General features: G+C 47.5%; 1 pseudogene; it reads left to right on the forward strand.

Annotated features, from left to right (window-relative positions):
- The first annotated feature begins 3,241 nt into the window (after positions 1–3,241).
- Positions 3,242–16,951, forward strand: LOC105541623 (annotated as a pseudogene).
- The last annotated feature ends 4,831 nt before the right edge of the window (positions 16,952–21,782 follow it).

Below are 21,782 nucleotides of genomic sequence, written 5' to 3' on the forward strand. Positions count from 1 at the left end.
GTCATCACCCCACATGGCAAGGGCTCCTCGGGGCCTTTCAGAAGGAAAGCTCAACCTTACTGCCCAGCCCAGCACTGCTGGGCTGCCAGCCAGCCTCCCTCCCACAGTGGATTTCCTTTGCCTACGTTGACAGGTATCCAGTTTCACCAAAGGCTCCAAGCTCCCAGATCTGGTTTTCATCAGGAGCTAGAGCTGAGCCCTAGAGCAATTGCCTGGCAGCCTCAGTGAAGCCAGATGGAGCCCAGCCACCTTCACTTCCCCCGAGGCCTCCTGAAGAAGGGCTCTTGATATCTGGAGCCCAGCCTTGAATGGTGGCCCTGTGGGTGCATTATTCAAGACCCCTTCCTTTCAGCTTTGTCTCTAGCAGCTAGTAGAAGTGAGACAGGAGGTGCTTGGATCAGGCAGATAGCCTCTCATTGAGGATGTGCAGGGAACAGCCGGGAGAGAGTCTGGGGCAGCAATGAGAATAATTCTGTTTTCTTTCCACCCACCAAGCAGATCCTACCTGTGCATCTCCTCCACCTGGCCTGGGAGGGCTTGGATATACTCCCTGGTTGGATACACCACCTGTCCCTATGGAACCTGTCTTAGGCCAGACAGGGAGACAGATAAAGAACCACAACTGGACAACCATACCAAAACAGAAGTTGTAATTCTGTGGGCCCATGGGGAACTTGAGATTCATCCTGGCCAATGCACGGGGCAGTAGGCACTGGAAATAGGACTTGGAGGAAGCAGGTGGTATATTCCAGGCAGTGCTGGAGTACAGGGAAAAGGAAAGTAGGGTAGGCCTTGCAAAGTTGGGCATGCGTCCATGGGGCTGCCTTTGTGTGAATTAGAAAAGGAGACCTTTTCTGGGCAGACAAGGAGGGTACTCTATCCTTGCTTTAGCAGTGCACAAATTGTGCAACTATACTAGTGGCCCTGGGGCTGTGGCCACTAAATTTCATCTGCCTTTTACATTTTCCCTTCCCTTCTACAGAGCCCCTATTTCCTGAAAGAAAGTGATTCTATGTCGTTACTGTGGGACTAATCCATCAGCCTACCAGGGGTCAGCCCTTGATTCAGTCATAGCCAATTACGGCACTACAGCTTCATGGCCATGGTGATCAGTTCCGGGACAGGCATGTGATCTAAGCTAAGCCAATCAGAGCCCTCTCTGGGACTGCAGCCAGAGCATTTAGAGCATTTAGGGAGAAGGTGCTCTCTTCTGTCTGGGTTTGCTGGCTACGGGGATTAGTTAAGCCTAGAACTCTGGGGTCATCATTGGTACTTTGCGGGAGACTCTGCCTGAAAATGAAGCCAACACAAAAAAATGGGCAGATGAGAAACAGAAAGAGAATTCTGATGTTGTTTAAACTCCAGGATTTGCTCCTGGAATATTCCATTTACAAGAATGAGTAATTTCTCTTTTTTGCTTAATCTAGTCTGAGTTTTTATGCCTCCACTCAAAAGGACTAAGCATTATGGAAAGAATTGCCATGATTCAAGCCAATGGAGACAGAGTGCCTTGAAAAACCAAACCAGGAAAGCTTTGGCTGGGCCTCGAGTTTCTAAGTCAAGAGCTGGAGATGAGAACACGGGCATGGAGTCTGACTGAACTGTTCCCAGGTGGCATCTCCCTGCGTGCTCACCACAGCCTCAGGAGCTGGGTGAGGCCAGGCCACTGGGATGTGGATTTGCCAATCAACCTGTGATGTGGGTGAGCCCTCAACTGACAGGCTGGTGTGTGAGCTCTGGGGCTCTGGGGCACAGCAGGTTCTTAGCACTCGGGGAAGGACCAGCCAGCAATGGCTGTCTGAGTTGGCAGGAAGGGTCTGTGTGCTGAGCTCCTGGGAAGTTCTGTGGGATTTATGACATGTCATGCAGTCAGTTCACTCTTGTGCCCCTGGGCCTTTGCATATCCTGATCCCTCAGCCTAGGACACCCTCGCCATGTTGTCTATCCAGAAAACTTCTACTCTGCCTTCAAAATTCAGCTCAAGGGTTACCTTTTCTGGGGGAACTTCTGTGGCAGTTTTAAAACATAGCTGCAATATTTTGGCCTCAAGAGATGAATTCTATGTCCCTGTCCCTTGAATCTGGTTGGTTTTATGACTGCTATGCCCAATAGAGTATGTTGGAGGTGATGCTATGTGTCATCTCAGGCTAAGTCATGAAAGGCCACGCAACTTCTGCCTTGTTCATTGGAAACACTCACACTTGAACCCCAATACCATGTAAAAAAAAAAGTCCAGCTGTCCTGAGACCACCAGGCTGGAGAGACCACAAGTAGGCACTTCGGTCGACAGTCCCAGCTGAGCCCACTCTGCAGCCAGCCCAGACCAGATGCCCAACTCTTCAAGTCACCTCCAGCCATTAGAGTCACCCCAGCTGAGGCCCAGGCATCACAGAGCAGGGAAGACACACCCTGCAGTGTCCTATCCAAATTCCTGAGCCATGGAATCTGGACGCATAGATGGTCGTTTTATGCCACTATGTTTTGGAGCAGGAGATAACTAGAACGCTGTCCTTGACTCATCTGGGAAAACTTCAGTGCTTCTTCCTTTATTTGTTTTTTCCCCGAGTTACTCCTGCATTGCTCTTGCAGAGCTCTGACCACACTGGGCTGTGATCATCTCACTACATGCCTGTCGCCCTGATAGACTATGAAGCCCTGGGGAAACAGGGGGCCAGGGGCTGTTTCTCACAAGACAGAGGGGCTCCTCTAGGCTGGAGGTCACACGGAAGCCCACAGCAAGGCTGACCTGAATGAAGTCACTGAGGTAAATGACAGCTGCAGCCTCCTCCCATCAGTATCAACCATGGACAGTATCAGCCCAGAGACTGGAGAGGGACTGAGCCTTCACAAGGACCAAATGGCCTCCCCCAGACAGAGAGAAGAGCTCTGGGGCCAGGAGACAGTCCCGGAACACTTGCCTGGGAGACTCAGAAAGAGAGGTGCAACCTGCACCACTAGGTAGTGGATCTGGCAACTTACTGAGACCACCTTGTTCTGGGGGGACAGGAATCAGGGAGCTGAGCAGAGTCTCAGATGTGCAAACAGAAGTTCATCTGCCAGAGAACCCAGAGGAGCAGGAGACTGAAGCCGAGAGGGCGTTTCCCTTTCTTCTTAAGAAAATTGTTCAGAATTGATGAAAATAGCTGGGAAAGTATTCGTGGAAATGTTAATAGCAGGGAAAGTTAACCCAACTTGAATTCTCTGCCTTGAGTTAGGAGGGAAGACGGCATGCCAAGTGAACATGGACCTGGATTTCGGGGCAGAAGGATCCACAGAGGCACAGCCCAGCTCCCAGGCCCGACAGTGGGACTCCGGTACAGCCCGAGGCTTTTGTAGAGAGGTCAGTGTTCTTGTCTGAGCCTCTAGTAACCCTGCGAGGTTTCAGTATGAGGAGGAGGAATTAAAATACTGAAAGAAAAGGAAGAAATGGACTCGCATTTGTTGAGCCCACTATGCGCTAAATGCTTTATAGTCATTGACAAATTTAAACCTCATAACAAACTTTTAAACGTGTAGTAAAATTCCACTTGATAGCAGAGAAGACTGAGGCTCTGAGAGTTGTAGTAGAGTTGGGGCAGTCTGATTTGAGAGCCCCTAAGGGACAAGGGAGGTGACATGGAAGGTCAGAACCCCTTGGGTTGGTGCCTCTGTGACCCTCAGTGGCCGGGTATCCCTGTCTGCACAGTGAGAGGACTGGACTCATGATCTCACCCAGATCTGGGCTGAATTCCACCTCTGTCATTGTAGGGCCGTATGACCCTGGGCAAGTTAGTTATACTTCCCGTGCCTCATATGGTTTACCAGGGTTAATTGTCAATGACAAGAGCTGGCCCTTCTACTTCTTCCACCATCCATCTTCTTTATGGAGTTACAAAACTTGTTAGTCGAGGGCAGAGCCCAGGAGCCCACATCTTCCTCCCTTGTGGGCACCCAGGGCTTTGGCCAGTGGCACCCAGTGTGTGTTGTTCCCCAGAGAGTGATGCAGCAGCCCCTTCAGATGTGCGCTGGCAGGCACCATGGCTCTGGGATGCCAGCTGAGGCCTTCCGGCCGGCAGCTTCCTAAGTGGCCACAGATGTGGTGTGAGATCGCACAACAAGCCAGCTGCTGATGAGAGGAAAACATCCTCCCCACTCCAGTGGTCTCTGCCTTCTCTCAGGGCTGTGCTTCATCCACGGAGGATTTGAAGAGGACACTTGTAAAAAGCATGCACAGAAAAAATTGCTGTGCTGTCTTCGGGGGTGTAATTACAGGAGATGTGTGGGGAGATTTTGCTGGCATTTCGTTTCCAGAAGGATGTTTTCCAGTGAAAAAATGTAATGGCTTTGCCTTTACCAATATACTAAATATGAACGTCAGGCAAGTGTCTTGTTTCAAATAGGCAACATACACTCACGGTACAAAATTTCAAAGTAAACCAAAGGGCACCCTATATAATCTAGGTCTCCTTCCCAGTCTCCAATTCCTAGAGACAAGCACCATGACTATTTTTTATGTGGCCTCTGGCATATACTCTATGCATTTATTAAACATATTATCCTGGACACTATTATGGTAGCCTGAAATTCACTCCTCACCCTCTTCCTCCTCTTCTCCGTATCCTGGGAGGCTAAGCCCTTACAGGCTATTGTTTCCCAAGGTCCTGGGTCAGCTGATAGGTGTATTTGGTTTCTCAGCTCTTGTATCACTTGCTGAACCCATTTCCTGAATTAAATGATCTCTGTGTGAAAAACCTTGAGTGATTTCTGTTTTTCTATTTGGACTGAGTGTTTCCCTCTTTGTTAAAGCTCTTGGTTCACTGAAAATCTTAACAAATTCACATATATCTTTTCTTTTTTTTCACCAAAATGGTGGCATGTTATAATTGGTGTTATCTGTATCTTCCTTTTTTGCTCGCCAATATGTCTTTGGAGGTTTTTTTTTTTTTTTTCATATCATTATATAGAAAGATGACTCTTTTATTTTTAGTGATTACCCAGGATATGGCTTATTCAACCAGAACCCCATCGATCAACCTCTAGGGTGTTTCCAGGGTGTTGCTATTATAAAGAATTTCTGGTGAATATGTGAATACTCTTGTACGTATATCACTTCACCCATATGGAGGTTTAGCTGTAGGATAAAGACCTAGAAGTGGAAATGCTGAGTAGATACATTTACGGCGTTGATAGAGATTGCCAACTCATGGTACCATGAGCAATGTTTGAGTGGCTGCAGGCCCAGCTGAGAGAATTTCGGGGGGCAGGACTGTGAATATCCCAAGGAGAGGGACTGTGTTCTTTTGCTCACTAGGGCATCCCCAGTGCCTCACGTGGTGGTGGGAGATTCTCAATAAATATCTGTTGAATGAAATTTAAAAGTGGAGCAAGGCCATGGCCAAGGTCAGGTCAGCACCCTCCTGGCTCTGCCACTGACCGGCTGAATAGCCTTGAACCAAGTCCCTCAGACTCCGTGATCTCAGAGCCCTCTCGAGCTTTGACTACCTGCAATTGAGGGCTTCCAAACCAGGCAGAGCATCCGAATCACTGACAGAACTTTAAAAATGATGGACTCTGGACTGCATTCAGGAATTTAGCTACAATAATTCTGCAGTGGAAGCTTTCAGTGGACTCCGTGAGCCACCACACAGACCCTCCCGTAGGAATGAATGACTTTCTCCCCAGCTTCTGGGCGTGCTGCTGGCAGGAAGCCCTCAGTGAGCTGGTGGTCCTCTCTGACAGGTGCCTCAGCTGGAGACAGCAGCCTTGCCCAAGGTCAGATCCCTTCCCTAGGGTAACTGCATCTAATGACTGATGAACATGGGGCATAAAGGCCTGGCCCCCTCAACCCAACTTAGAGCAACTCTGAAGGAGCCGTCCCATCTTCAGAGCTCCCCATAGGGTTAGCTGAGGCCTCTCTTGAGACTGTCCAATCCTGCTTTCCACCCCTCCCTTCCACAAGTGTAGATCCTCACAACACCGACAAACCCTCTGAACTCTGAACCCTAAACTCCATCTAGGGGTCTGCTCCCCAGAGAGCCTGGCCTGTGACAGGGCCCTAGAATCTGTAATTTTAAAAAATGTTTTCTTTTTTGTTTTTGAGACAGTTTCTCACTCTGTTACTCAGACTGGAGTGCAGTGGCGTGGTCATAGCTCACCTCAAATTCCCAGTATCAAGAGGTCCTCCCACCTCAGCCTCCTGAGTAGCTGGGACTATTGGCATGTACCATCACGCCCCGCTAATTTAAAGAAAAAAGAAATTCTAGAGGCGGGGGTAGAGGCGTGTCTCTCTATGTTGCCCAGGCTGGTCTCATATTCCTGGGCTCAAATAATCTTCCCATCTCAGCCTCCCAAAGTGCTAGGATTACAGCCATGAGCCACCGTGCCCTACCTAGAAAGTGTATTTTCTTTTCTTTTTCTTTTCTTCTTTTTGGAGTGCAGTGGCACGATCTTGGCTCACTGTAACCTCCGCCTCCCGGATTCAAGTGATTCTCCTGCCTCAGCCTCCCGAGTAGTTGGGATTACAGGCACCTGCTAACACACCTGGCTAATTTCTGTATTTTTAGTAGAGACGGCATTTCACCATGTTGGCCAGGCTGGTGTCGAACTCCTGACCTCAGGTGATCTGCCCTTCTTGGCCTCCCAAAATGCTGGGATTACAGGCATGAGCCACTGTGCCCAGCTGAAAGTGTATTTTTCAAACAGACATTCTCCTCCTAAGTGATATAACCTCAGCCCCCTGCCTTCTGTAGAGTTACTTTGTATACAAGAGTTCTTCATGTTTTTATTTTCTTGGTGCCATGGGCCCCTCCTCAGAATAATGTTTTTAAATACATTTTTTAAAAAATACATACTGAGGCTGGACATGGTGGCTCACACCTATAGTCCCAACAATTTGGGAGGCTGAGGCAAGAGGATCGTTAAGCACAGAAGTTCAAGACCAGCCTGGGCAACATAGTAAGACCCCCGTCTCTACAAAATAATTTAAAAATTACCCAGGCATGGTAGCACATAACTGTGGTCTCAGCTACTTGGGAGGCTGAGATGGAAGGATCACCTGGGCCTGGGAGGTCAAGGCTCCAGTGAGCCAAGATCGTGCTACTGCACTCCAGCCTGGGTTACAGAATGAGACCCTTTCTCACAAAACAAAACAAAAGCAAAAACCAAAAAGGAGAATTACAAAGGCAACCAATTATACTGAGATTTGGTTATCAAAATATTTTTTGACTTGTGAAATAGAAATACATTTTTCTTTATTAACCCATCAATTAAGATCCAGCAGTGGGCCAGGCATGGTGGCTCATGCCTATAATCCCAACACTTTGGGAATCTGAAACGGGTGGATCACTTGAGGTCAGGAGTTTGAGACCAGCCTGGCCAACATAGTGAAACCCTGTCTCTACTAAAAATACAAAAAATTAGCTAATTTTTTATTAGCTATATGTGCTGGGTATGGTGGCACATGCCTGTAATTCCAGTTACTCAGAAGGCTGAGGCAGGAGAATCGCTTGAACCCACGAGGCAGAGGTTGCAGTGAGTTGAGATCATACCACTGTACTCCAGCCTTGGTGACAGAGTGAGATTCCATCTAAAAAAAAAAAAAAAAAAGAAAAAGAAAAAATTCCAGCAGAGCAGTGTGTCTAATAACTACCATAATTTTGAAGTAGTGAGGAGCATAAACCATATCTCAAGATACCTGTAGCCATTGTGATGTGATATGAAAATATCAGTGAATTCTGTGGAACAGAATGCCAAGTGCTGCTAAAACTGCTGGGGTTTGTATAATGGAAGGAAATGCTGATCTTCAGTTAGAGGGTAGGGAAAATAGAGATGTCCTTTTTTATTATGACTCATCCCAGTCCACAGACCTTCTGAATTCCATCTGTGACCCCCTGCTCCACTGCATGCCCTCTCCAGTGGGTTCCTTGGTCTGGTGAGTGTTTTCATCATAAATCTCCAAGTGGGCTTTATCTCTTGCCAGCAAGGGAGTAGAAGAGTTTCAAACGAAGGATGGATGAGATGCCTGAGGCCCTTTGGTGGGAACAGGCAGGGAACGCTGAGCCTAGGGCATTGCTGAGCTGTACAGCAGAACCCTCTTGCCTGCCTTGGCCAACCCTAGTTTCCCAGTTAGAGCAGCTTTCCAGCTACACCAAAACAAGGTGCCAAATTGTTTTCCAGGTCCTCCAAGAAGGCTGTCTCTTCCTCCTGTCAGTGTGGGTTGAGCTTTCTCTGCCTTTGATCTTGATGCTTCATGAAAAGCCAGAGGGCTTGCCTCCTGGTGGGACATCCCTCAGTCAGGACCCACAGCAAGCTTACATGCCTGCTCAATTAGGGATAAAATCCATTCAAAGTACATTAACTCCCTCACTTCTTTGAATAAGTAACTGTGGATCATCTGCCCCAGAGCCTGCCCTGTGGAAGCAGAAGCAGATGTGCTGAGGGGACGTGGCATTTGCTGAGTGTTTCAGAGGCAGGATTAGAAGAATGTGAGAACCCTGAGGAGGGCAGGCAGAGGTATGGGAAATGGGTAGCTTTCTTAAAGAGGAGGTTCCTGAAGTCTGGGCTGCTGACAGCCTATGACAAGATGAAAGCCTTGCCCCCTAAAATGCATGCCCCATTCCCCACCCCAGGGCCACCTTGCACTGAGTGATGTCAAGAAGGGGACACTTCAGCATCCAACTGCGTCACCCAGGAGCCAGGTGACGGCAAATCATTCATGTCTTTAACTTCAGTTTTCTCATCTCTAAAATGGGACAATGATACCAAGCTGACCAGCCTCATGGGGTTATTGTGAGGATTGAGACGATATTGGGGATGCTTTGAGAGTTTGTAAACCCTAAGATCTGGTGAAATGAGTTCACAATAGAGGCAAGGACGTGGATGCAGATGGGAAACGAGGGCTGCTGTGTTCAGATGTGTAGGTTGTTCACTATTCAAGGGAATCTGGCTTTCCTACTCTGCTTGCCAGATATCCCAGCTCCTACCCCACTTGCCAAGTCATTCACCCTGGCACGGGGCTGTGGAAGGCAGGCCTTTTTCCACTGCACATAGTGTCCCTGCTTGCCCTTGCAAACCCAGGCCACATTCAGATGCAGGGAAGAAAATGAAGCTTCTGCCTGTTTTCTGACGGGTTTTTGTGGAGCTCTTAGATCATAATTACTTAATGGAGACATAATGCAGCAATCTTAACTCATTTCTATTATCTACTAAAATAAATAGTAGATAGGTGTGTGTTTTTTTTAAATTTTAATAACTTAATACAACAGTAAATAAAGCTGCAGCCCAGAGGGCAGACTGCTACTGAAGAGAAGTGGTGGTGACCTGATTGTGTGACAGGGAGACATCCATGCTGGCTTTATGGACCACCCACAGGCAGCTGCATCATCTAGAGCTGCCTCTAAATTCTCTCTCTTGTCTCCTGAAATTCCAGCTTTATTACTATTTTCAGTATAGAACCCCTAGTTTTGGAGGTTTGCAAAGCCTCCACTTGCTCTGATCCCCTACACTGAGAACACAGTGGGTCCTCCATGGCTCCAAGGGATGTGGGGTGGTAGGGAGTGGTGAGCTCTCAGCAGGGGGTTTTGCCTTGGATCCTGAGGCTGCAGAGAAGGATGACTCTGGTAGGCTGAATAATGCCTCCCCAAATGTCCACCCGTTAATCCCCAGAAAGTGTGACTGTTACCTTATATGGCAAAAGGGACTTTGAAGGTGCAATTAGATTAAGGATCTTGAGATGAAGAGTGTTGGGAGCAGGCCCCCCAAAATCTGGCCATAAACTGGCCCCAAGACTGGCCATAAACAAAATCTCTGCAGCACTGTAACATGTTCATAATGGCCCTAACACCCAAGCTGGAAGGTTGTGGGTTTAGGGGAATGAGGGCAAGGAACACCTGGCCCTCCCAGGGCGGAAAACCGCTTAAAGGCATTCTTAAGCCACAAACAATAGCATGAGCGATCTGTGCCTTAAGGACATGCTCCTGCTGCAGTTAACTAGCCCAACCTATTCCTTTAATTCGGCCCATCCTTTCGTTTCCCATAAGGGATACTTTTAGTTAATTTAATATCTATAGAAACAATGCTAATGACTGGCTTGCTGTTAAAAAATACGTGGGTAAATCTCTGTTCAAGGCTCTCAGCTCTGAAGGCTGTGAGACCCCTGATTTTCCACTTCACACCTCTATATTTCTGTGTGTGTGTGTCTTTAATTCCTCTAGCGCTGCTGGGTTAGGGTCTCCCCGACTGAGCTCGTTCCAGCAAAGAGATTACCTTGGTTTATCTGGGTGAGCCCAATGTGATCACAGGGTCCTTATAAGAAGGAGAGGGAGGAGATCAAAGTGGGTGGTTGGAGAAGGCCATGTGACCACCAAAGCAGAGCCTGGAGAGATGAAGCCATGAGCCAAAGAACACTGGCAGCTACTGGGAGCTGGAAGAGGCAAGGAAGAGACTCTCCCTTGGATCCTGCAGAAAAAAATAGCCTTGGCCACAACCTTATTTTAGCCTGGTAAGGCTTATTTCAGACTTCTGAACTCCAGAACTGTAAGATAATAAATCTGTGTTGCAAGCTACTAAGTGTATGGCCATTTGTTACAGCAGCCAAGAAAACTAATACAGTGATACACCCAGTATTGTATACCATGGCCTCTCATGATCCAAAAGACCCAGTGTAAAGCTGGTATGATTTCAGGAACACCCAGAGTACCACTATACCAAATCTTCATCCCTGTGTCTGAAGTTCCATTGTCAGAGCTAACAATAACAATGGGTAACTTTTTTTTTTTTTTAAGAGATGGAGTGTCACCATGTTGCCCAGGCTACAGTGCAGTGGCTGTTCTCAAACACAATCATATTGCACTACAGACTTGAACTCCTGGCTCAAGTAATCATCCCGCCACAGCCTCCCAAGTAACTAGGATTAGAGGTACATGCACTGTGCCAGGCAATAATGGCGAACATTTAACGAGTGCTTGTTTGTGGTAACAAACAAGCCTAATAAAGGCTGTTGCCCTTTAGTAGAGAGGTTCTCAGCTCTGACTATTAATTGGAATTCTCTGAGAGTACTAAAGAAACAGGCAGCAAAGTCCCACCCAGAAGTTTCTGTATCAGAATCCCAGAGGTAGAACCTGGGTTTCTGTATTTTTCTTTGTTTTTGTTTTTGAGAAAGGGTCTTCTTCTGTTGCCCAGGCTGTAGTGCAGTGGCATGATCATGGCTCACTGCAGACTTAACCTCCCAGGCTCAAGCAATCCTCCTGCCTTGGCCTCCTGAGTAGCTGGGACCACAGGTGTGCGCCAACATGCCTGGCTAATTTTTTTATTTTTATTTTCTGTAGGGACAGGTTTTTGCCATGTTGCCCAGGCTGATCTCAGACTCCTGGGCTCCAGTGATTTGCCTGCTTTGGCCTCCCAAAGTGCTGGGATTTGTATCTTTTAAATGCCCCACAGATGATTTTAATGTGCCCAAAGTTGTGTCAAAGCATAATTTTCAAAAATTTAAAAGACATAACTCTTATATAAATGTATAGTGAACACAAGTGAAAGATTTGTTTAACTTATGAATGAGGGAACCCAGCAGAATGGCAAAGATGGTTTAAAGGAAGATATTAGAAATTGAAGTATGGTCAGTGAAAAAAGAATGCTGACTACTTAAGATGGCTAAGTAAGAATGCTGGTTACTTAAGATGGCTATGTAAGATACAAAACTGTTTAATGTCCTGCAGGACAACCAAATCATAACCATCAGGGTTGTTCTTTTTGAAGTATATAGAAATTATTTGCAACATCAATTTTTACAGTTAACATCAATTTTTACAAAGTCTGGGCACTAACCAATGGTAAATAGTAAGTCAGACATACTCTAAGGAGATTTTTAAAGGGTGCATAATACTCCTTTTGCTTTATTTCCTAGTTTTGGATAATTTTTCTGCATTAGGGCAAGTAGTGGTCCCTGTTAAAATGCAGGTGCCTCTGGATCAGAAATGCTTCCCACTGATTTTAGGAGTCCATTCATGCCTTTATCAGTCCGATAGGCATTCCTAGAGCACCTACTGAGCACATGGCCCTTGGGGGATATGGTGATGAGTAGGAGGCTGCTGCTGCCCTCACATGTAGTATCTAGGAGAAGGGCACAGACGCAGATAATCCACACATGAGTCAGCAGATCTGTACAAAGTGAAGCGCCCTGGGATTTAACAGAGGGAAAAAAAAAAAAAAATTTCTATGGAAGGGGAAGGTGCCAGTGCACCTGGGCTTAAAAGGATGGTAAGATTTCTTTCTTTCCTTTTTTTTTTTGAGAAAACCTCTCACTCTCTTGCCCAGACTCCAGTGCAGTGGCGCGATCTTAGTTCACTACAACCTTTGCCTCCTGGGTTCAAGCAATTCTGCTTCAGCCTCCTGAGTAGTTGGGATTACAGGTGTGCGCCACCAAACATGGCTAATTTTTGTATTTTTAGTAGAGACAGAGTTTCGCCACGTTGGCCGGGCTGGTCTCCATCTCCTGACCTCAAGTGATCCACCCGCCTTGGCCTCCCAAAGTGCTGGGATTACAGGCATGAGCCACCGTGCCCATCCAGGATGGTAAGATTCAATAGGAGAACATGGGAATGAAAAGCACTCTAGGGGGAAAGGCACGGGCAAAGCCTCGGAGGCAGGAAAGCAGCAAACATGTTTAGAGGAATGGTGGGCAGCCTAACTTGATGATGCAAAGAGCTTGCTTAGTGAGAGAATGAGGTAGCACAAACAGTCAAAAATGGGATCCCAGAGCAGCTTGAATGCCAAGCTAAGGGATCTGGACTTTATCCAGTTGAAAACCAACAACTATTGCTGGTTCGGGGACACAGATGGGCATGTTTAGCTTGTGGAGAAGGGACCGGATGGGCCTATGGGGCATAGAAGAGAAGAGTCCCCATGCCCCATGACAAGAGCTTTGAACATCTCTGGGTGTAACCTGACTCTTATTTGGATCCTGCCTTTCTCTCACCGGAATAGAAGCCCTTCAGGTTTATCCCCTTTGAAATGCACCCCACATTTTGAGACCAGCAGAGGCAGTGGTGGAGAAAGGCCTGTGCCATGTTGCCATAGAGTGTTTGGGAAGAGAGGCCCCTTCCTCTCAGGCTTCCTAGGGCTGGACCAGGTCCCAGAGAGGCCATCGCCCTATCAGGCCTTCTCCCTCTCCCCCATGTAGGAGGCACTGCTTTGCCAGCCCCACCCCTCAGGCACTCCTAGCCAAGCCATTCTGGGGCAGAGGGTGGAATCTGAGAATGCCAATCTTGGGGTCATGCCAAACAGAGTTCAATTTTTTCTTTTCTTGAGACACAGTCTTGGTCTTTTGCCCAGGCTGGAGTGCAGTGGCGCGATCTTGGCTCACTGCAACCTCTGCCTCCCAGGTTCAAGCAATTCTGCCCCAGTCACCCGAGGAGCTGGGATTACAGGCACGCACCACCACGCCCAGCTAATCTTTGTATTTTTAGTGGAGGCGGGATTTCACCATATTGGCCTGACCTCAAGTGATCCTCCCAGTTCGGCCTCCCAAAGTGCTGGGATTATAGGTGTGAGCCACCGCGCCCAGCCCAGAATTCAAATTTTGTCTCCAGCACTTTATTTATTTATTTATTTATTTATTTATTGGAGACAGGGTCTTGCTCTGTCACCTAGGCTGGAGTGCAGTGGTGCACACTCCTGGGCTCAAGCAGTCCTCCTGCCTCAGCCTCCTACAGCTGCGACTATAGGCGGATGCCATCACACCACTGTGTGTGTGTGTGTGTGTGTGTGTGTGTGTGTATATATATATATATATATTTTAGAGATGGTATCTCACTATGTTGCCCAAGCTTGTCTCAAACTGCTGGACTCAAGCGATCTTCCCACTTCAGTCTCCCAAAATGTTGGAATTATAGATGTGAGCCACCATGCCCGGCCTCTGCACTTTCTTGCCATGTGACTTCAGCAGCCTGAACCTCCAATTTCTCAGATGTAAGATGGAGATAATAATAGTGCCTCCCTCCTCATGTCGACATGGGAGCACATGCAGTAATGCCTGAGAACACCAACACTAAGCTTGGCCCACAGTGTGTGCTCAGGCATGGGGCTGGGGGTGTCAGCAATAAGCCCCACCTGCTCTTTGGAGCCTTTTTGCCTTTGTAGATTTTGGAGAGGAAATCTTGGGAAGAAGGACATCCGGGTTTTGGTCTTTTGGCAAGGAAGGAATCCAGTGTTTCACCTTGGGAAAGTCCCTGCCCTTGGGGGCACCTCAACTTCCTCCTTTGTGAAATGTTGAGGCATAGGTGGGTGATGTGGGCTAGCAGGAGGTCTCTGGACCTTTTCAGCCCCAGCGTTCATTTTACTCATGTCTGTATGCCTCTGTCCCCTCAGTGAGTGTTTATTGAGCCCCTACTATTGCCAGACCTTGTGCTGAGCAATGGGACACAGCCAAGAAGAAGGAGGTAACCATCTTTACCCACGAGGGCCATGGCTACATCCCAGGTCCCACTATGCTCTCATTTTGAGAGCCACTGGGAAGGCCTGGTGTGGACACCTTATGCAGGTTCTCAGGGAATGAGTACTCAACTCGGTGCCAGGCCAGCACCAGGTGCTGAGGCTGCACAGGGCCCTGCCCTTGAGGGCACACAGTCAGGGGTGGGGACGGGGGTACACAGTTGTATGGGAATGTGAAGGAGAGATCCACACCTCCATTTGGATAGGTGAGGAAAGACTTCACAGAACAGAGCCCTGTAACAGGTGGTTTTCCAGTGTAAGAGGGACAGGGCATTCCAGACAGAGTTAACAGCAGACACAGGGCCTGGAGGTGTTCCCTGCACGGGAGGAGCTGGAGACTGGGAAATAGAGAGGTAGGCAGAGAACCGTGAATGGCCCATGCAGTGGAATTTGGACTTCATCATGCAGACTATGAAGATAGAGATATTTAAGAAGGGGTGTCAGGTGACTCTATTTACACTGGAGGATGGTCACTCTGGCTAAAGTGTGGAGGATGGGTTGGCTGAGGCAGGAATAGAGGCAGGGCAGCTGGTGCCCACACAGGAGAAACGAGAGGACCACGGCGGGCAGTGGTGGCAGCAGGGATGGGAGGAGGGATCATGTGAGGTGGAAGGCCAGGGATTGGTGGTGGGGTGGATATGGGCCAGGGGAGTCCAAGAGGCCTCCAGGATGCTGGCTGGAGCACAGGGAGGATGGTAGGGCTTGGTCACTGAGGTGGGGAAGAGGAAGTGGAGCAGGGTGGGGCAGAGGCCTGGAGATGACGGGTATGTTTGCAACAGGGGAGAGGCCCTGCAGGCACCTGGCTACCTGGGCCTGAAGAGAAGCAGGGGAGATGAGTTTTGTGGGAGTTGACAGTGGCCACGTGAGAGAGGAACACAGGCATAAAGGACTGAGTGCAGGGAGGCCATTTGATGAGAAAACTGAGGACTGAGGCAGAACTCCAAGGGCCACCACCACTTTAAAAATCTGTTTTCTTGGCTGGGTGCAGTGGCTCATGCCTGTAATCGCAGCACTTTGGGAGGCCAAGGCGGGCGGATCTCTTGAGGTCAGGAGTTTGAGACCAGCCTGGCCAACATGGTGAAACCCCATCTCTACTAAAAATACAAAAATTAGCTGGGTGTGGTGGCTCTCACTTGTAATTCCAGCTACCCGAGAGGATGAGATGGGAGGATCGCTTAAACCCAGGAGGCAGAAGCTGAATTGAGCCAAGATCCAGTCACTGCCCTCAAGCCTGGGCAACAGAGTGAGACTCCATAAAAAATAATTTGTTTTCTTCTGATTGTTCTGATTGTAAGAGTAATATATGCTCATTGCAAAAAAATGTGCCCAGCTTTTTGGCATCACTCCTTGTTGGCAAAGATATTGTTTATACATTCAATACACTCATTTATTTTTATATTATTTTTAGAGATGAGGTCTTGCTTTGTTGCCCAGGCTAGTCTTGAATTCCTGGGCTCAAGTGACCCTCCCACCCTGGCCTCTCAAAGTGCTGGGATTACAGGCGTGAGCCACCACACCCAGGTTACACTCAGCTGCAGGCCTATGTGCTGGGTACAGGGCTGTTGAGGACAGTGGCTGCCAGAATGTGGGCTGCAGCAGGGAGGCTCGGCTGGGGCTGCACACTCCGTGGAGCTGGTGGGAGCTCCCCGGGTGCCACTACTGCCACCCGCCCAAACCAGGGCACCTGTAGAATCAGCTACTGAGGAGTCTGAGGTGGGAGGATGGCTTGAGCCCAGGAGGTGGAGGCTGCAGTAAGCCGAGATTGTGCCACTGCACTCCAGCCTGGGCAACAGAGTAAGTCTCAAAAAATAATAATAAAGAAAAAAAAAAAAGGAAATTCACCCAGCTTCACCATTACTGTGACATCTAAGGCTGGAGAAAATGATGAAACTGTCCAGACTACCCTCAAGTTTACAGACAAGGAGAAATACCCAGATAAACCCTGCCTTTATGAAGTATTCTCAGAAAATCTAGAAGATAATGTCTCAGACATTTAAAAATTCTTAGCATTACAGGCTGAAGAAAATCTTGGTATGGTGATGATCTGTAGTGACAGTTGTGCAAGAAAAATTAAAAGAAGTAGATCAGATAAAAAAACTAGAAGAGAAGAAAAAAGAAACAGAAAGAATCCAAATAAGCTGAAAAGCAATTATTCCATGGCATTCCTGTTATAATTGACAATGTCTTAAATTGGAAGTCCATATTTGCTGCAGAAGGCTTGGAAATTAAAAAGAAATGGATGGAAGAACAAGCAGGAAAAAATAAATTAAGTGGGAAACAGCTACTTGAAACAGATCCAAATCTTGACACATCTGATATCCAGTTCTTGGAGGATGCTGGAAACAACGTGGAGGTAATTGAGTCTTTGTTCCAGGAAATGGATGACCTGGAGCTGGGGGATGAGGAGGATGATCCAGACTCCAATCCTGCTGACCCAGAGAGTGACTCCACTGACCAGAGGACTGTCCCCATCTGTAGAGAGGCTTGACTGTCACAGCATCCTGGCTATGCTCAGAGGGTTTTGATTTTCCTTTCCGTTTCTCCAAGAAGAAATAATTATAAGGAGAATTTTTTTTTTTTTTGAGACAGGGTCTCGCTCTGTCACCCAGGATGGAGTGCAGTGGTATGATCATAGTTCATTGCAGCCTCAACTTCCCGGGCCCATGTGAGCCTTCCAAGTAGCTGGGACTACAAGTGTGCACCACCACATATGGTTAATATTTAAAATTTCTTGTAGAGACAAGGTCTATATTGCCCAGGCTGGTCTCGAGCTCCTGGTCTCAAGCAATCCTCCGACCTTAGCCTCCCGAAGTGCTGTTATTACAGGCATGAGCCACCATGCCAAGCTGAGGATATTCTGATAGTTTTCATGTTGAACTTAATAAACTGACTTAAAATTTCAAATTAAAGAGGAAAGAATGTATGAAATGATCACTCTAGGGAATGGTAAACGGATTTCCTAAGGCAGTTTGAGGTTTGTTTGGCAGTGTTGAGTGCCTAGTTGAAGTTTAGGGTCATAAACTTGAAGTGTGATAATTTGGGGTGGAGTGTCTCTGGGAAGAAAAAGGTGGAAATACTTCCCTTCTAGTTGGGTTCCTCTGCATTTGGAGGCCTGCCTTGATTCTTCTTTGGCTGAGAGGACCTTCGGCTGTGGTCCTTGGGCTCCTTGGATGCTTCTTGGTGGTGAGGGGCCACTAGGGAGTAGGGGTAGGGTAGCATGGGAATACAAGAATGGGACAGAACTGGGACTACCAGGAATTCAGAAGAGCAGCTGGTAGCAACAGACCAGATAGCTTTGGGGAGAGATACTGATGGGACAAGGGGATGGGTGAATTTGAGGTGTTGGCCTTGGATATTGGCATTGGGTTGGTGATGATGGAGTGGAGACAATATGATGTTGGTTTTGGACTGTTGTTGGCTTTGGGGTATTGAGGAGCCAAGGACAGTCATGGATACTCAGAGTATGGGGCAACCCTGAGGGAGCCCAAGAAGGGCTGCCACCATGAGGGACAACTAGAATAAAGTGGTTGGAAGGATCAGTAGAATGAAGCTCAGCCAAATCTGTAGAGACAGAACAGATCAGTGGCCAGCTAATTTTTTTTTTTTTTAATTTTTTTGTAGAGGCAAGGATCTCACCCCATTGCCCAGGTTGCTCTCAAACTCCTAGGCTTGAGCGATCCTCCTACCTTGGCCTTTCAAAGTGCTGGGATTACAGGCGTGAGCTGTTGCACCTGGCCGGGGTAGATTTTCTGATAATACTTAGCAGGACCTCATCAAGTGAAGCACTACTGAAGGAGAATGCGGTACAATGAGAGTCCATTTGTATTTTGGAAGACTAGTTGTTAGCAGAGTTGGATCAAGGTGCAATCAAGCCAGTTAATGACACTTTCAGAGTCCTCTTCACTCATCCCCTGAACATCCTTACAGCACGGATGTACTGCTGGTGAGAGAATGTGAGCAGGACTGGAGCTATGCAGGAGTAGCTGGGAGACATCTGTCTGTGAAGGAGGCAGGGTAGATGGACTCCCTAACCTCCAGGTCACTGCTCTACTCTGCCGTAATCTGTCATTGTGGCCCTCACTGCTGTCCACGGATTGCCCAGACACCCAGGCATCCTGCAGCAACTGAGACTGTGGCTGTAACAGGAGAGTGGGTAGTGGCCAGGCCTCCATTCTCTTTTCTTGAAACTTCAATACCTTCTCCCCGCCCCAACACAGACACCCTTAATGATGACCACAGCATCTCCCCTGCCTATTCCACCATCGCACTGTATTTAAACCTACAGCCCCACCTTCCTTCCTGCCACATGAGATGAAATGTCTGTCCTCACTCCCGTCTCAGGTCAGCCCCACCTGGGCCTCTTTAAGGATCTTGCTTCTGCAGTTATGACCTCTCCTTCCCACACTGTCCATCTCTCTTTCTCTGCAGGACCACTCTCATCCATGCATAAACATACTCTTAGGAAACCTTAGTGTGGCCCCACATCAACCCATTTCTCTTTTCCTTTTCCCAGCACATCTCCACGGAGTTGTCTATATTTGGTGTCACCACTCTTCTGTTTTACTGCCCATTCTTTCCTCACCCCATTGTGGCATTGTGAATAGGTGCTTGTAACATAGTACAAAAGAAACACATCATGAAAAGCAAGTTTATCTCCATTCCTGTTCCCAGCCACCTGGTTTCCCGCCCCCCGGAGCCAACTGATGTTACTCATTTCTTGGTGTCCTTGGTATATACGTAAATACCTGTGTACACTCTAATGGGGCTCTTCTATCCACGTTGACTCTAAAAAGCCCCTTCTCAGAGTCACCAGTGACCTATGCCAGCCCAGAGCTACAGATCACTTCTCTGTCTTCATCTTACTCAAATTTCTAGCAGCATTTGACATGGTGACAAATTCCACTAGCTTCTCCTCCTTCATCTCCAGCCATTTTTCCCAGTCTCATCTGCTGGTTCCTCCTCCTCCATCAGTTCTCTAAAGGGTAGTATGCCTAGGGCTCAGTCTTCTCTCTTATCCCTTTCTAAGTGTTCTCTGTTCTCATTCCTGTAGCTTCAACACTTTCTATGTGCTGACGACCCTCACATTTAAAAAATCTCCAACCCCTGCCTTTTTCTAAGAGCTCTAAACTCACATCCAACTTCCTAAATATTATTCCTCCTGGATAGTTAATGGCATCTCAAACTTAAAGAAATACTAGTTTTCTCAGCCAGGCATGGTGGCTCACACCTGTAATTCCAGCACTTTGGGTGGCTGAGGTGGGTAGATAGCCTGAGGCAGGAGTTCGAGACCAGCCTAGCCAACATGGTGAAACTCCATCTCTACTAAAAATACAAAAATTAGCCTGGCATGATGGTGCATGTCTGTAATCTCAGTACTCAGGAGGCTGAGGCATGAGAATCGCTTGAACCCAGGAGGCAGAGATTGCAGCGAGCCGAGATTGTGCCACTGCACTCCAGCCTGGGTGACAGAGCGAGACTCCGTCTCAAAAAGAAAAGAAAAAAAAAAAAACAAAGAAAGAAAAATACTAGTTTTCTCCTCCAAATGATGCCACCATTCACCCATTTGCTCAGACAACGGAGCTCAACCCTTGCATGAGCATCCAATTCATCAGAAGGACTCATCAGCTCCCTTTGCAGGATATATCCTAAATCCAGCCTCTTCTTATACCTCCACAACTGCCCCCAGTCAAGCCACCATTGTCTGTCACCTGGAATACAACAGCTTCTTCCCCAAACTGCCACAGTTCAGCCAGGGTGAGCTTTGACAATATCACTCCTCTGCTTGAGACACAGCTTATTCCACCCACTTACCATGGCCCTGCATGGTCTCCCCCTCCTCCAGACCCCCACCCTGTCTCACTCCACTCCCCCACTTTCCTGGAATGTGGTGACACATGCTTTCGGCCCCTTGCTGGTCCTTCTCTTTGGAATGCCCTTCGTCTAGACCTTCAGGGCCTGCCTCCTTCTCATGAAATCTCAGGACTCAATCCAAATGTGACTTTTTCTAACAAGCCCTCTCTGACCACTGCCAGACCTCTCTACCAGTTTTATCTTCTCTATAGCCCTTCTCACTTCCCCAAATAACTTGTGCACATGTTTATGTCCCATAACACATGCTTGGAATGCAAGCTCCTTGAGAACAAGGCCTCTGATTTGCTTCATGCTCTTTATCCCCATTACGTAGGATCAATGCCTGGCACATGATAAGAGCTTAATCAACATTTGCTGATTGAATCCTGAAATGAAAGAGCAAGCTGATAAGGATAAGGTCTAGTAAGGTCTAGGAATCCTTCCTAGCATAATCATAATCATCTGTGGTCTCTTTAGAGTTTTTTTTTTTTTTTAAGTTCTCAAATACAACCCTCTCCATCAATCCTACCTAACTCAACAACTGAGACTTGGCCGAGGTCAGAAAGGTAGTCCTATTTAACTGCTTCCTCCACTGTTCTTACACTGAAACCCCAGTAAAATTGTCATTCAGCCACATTGTACCCAGGCTAATAAGTATAGAGCCTTCTCTCCCTGTATTTCTTACCTTACCCCCCACCCCGCCACCCCCTCCAACCCCTATCTTTCCCCTGGGATATCAAGGGGAGACAAGCTGGCTTCGCATCAGACCTAGGAGAAGTGGGAAGGGCTTGCACACTAACTTATCTCCCTATGGGGAGATATAAAGTTTGCCCATAAATAAAACATTTTATTATTTAGCTTGAACATTAAATTTCATCGGCATGCAGCATGTGTTTTATTATCTGTACCAGACACTAACATGTACTTAAAAATGAAATTTTGGAATGCTGCCCTGGCTTGCAGAATGCTAGTAAAGAAATTCTAATACAGTCTTGGAGAGATGCTCCAGACCTCTCCTTCTAAAATGGCATGGGCAATCAGCATTTTTACATTCATGTAGCACTTTGCAGTAGTGGTAAAGATGCTCTAATTGTGCCTCTAGCTGCTTCTATACTGCTGCTTCTAATCTATTGCAGGCTGGAAAATAACACACTATAGCCAAAGATGTTGGAATTGTGTCCAAAGCAAGCATTAGTATACCCTAAATGAGTGTGGAGGGAATTCTATGAGAAAGGTACAGAGAATTTGTGATAGCTGTTCTCCCAATCCAGCAGCCTTTTTTTTCTTCTTCTTTGTTATTTTTTTACCTGCTGCTCCTTTGTTCTTGGCAGTGCTCCAGAGACACACTTCTCAAATGTTAATGTGCACACAGAGCACCTGGGGATCTTGTTAAACCGAGTCTGATTCAATAGTCCCGGGGTGGAGCTTAGTTCTAATGAACTCTCAGGTGATGCTGCTGGTCATCAGAC

This window comes from Mandrillus leucophaeus, unplaced genomic scaffold (assembly GCF_000951045.1).
Source record: "Mandrillus leucophaeus isolate KB7577 unplaced genomic scaffold, Mleu.le_1.0 Scaffold241, whole genome shotgun sequence".
In the NCBI taxonomy this organism is placed as follows: Eukaryota; Metazoa; Chordata; class Mammalia; order Primates; family Cercopithecidae; genus Mandrillus; species Mandrillus leucophaeus.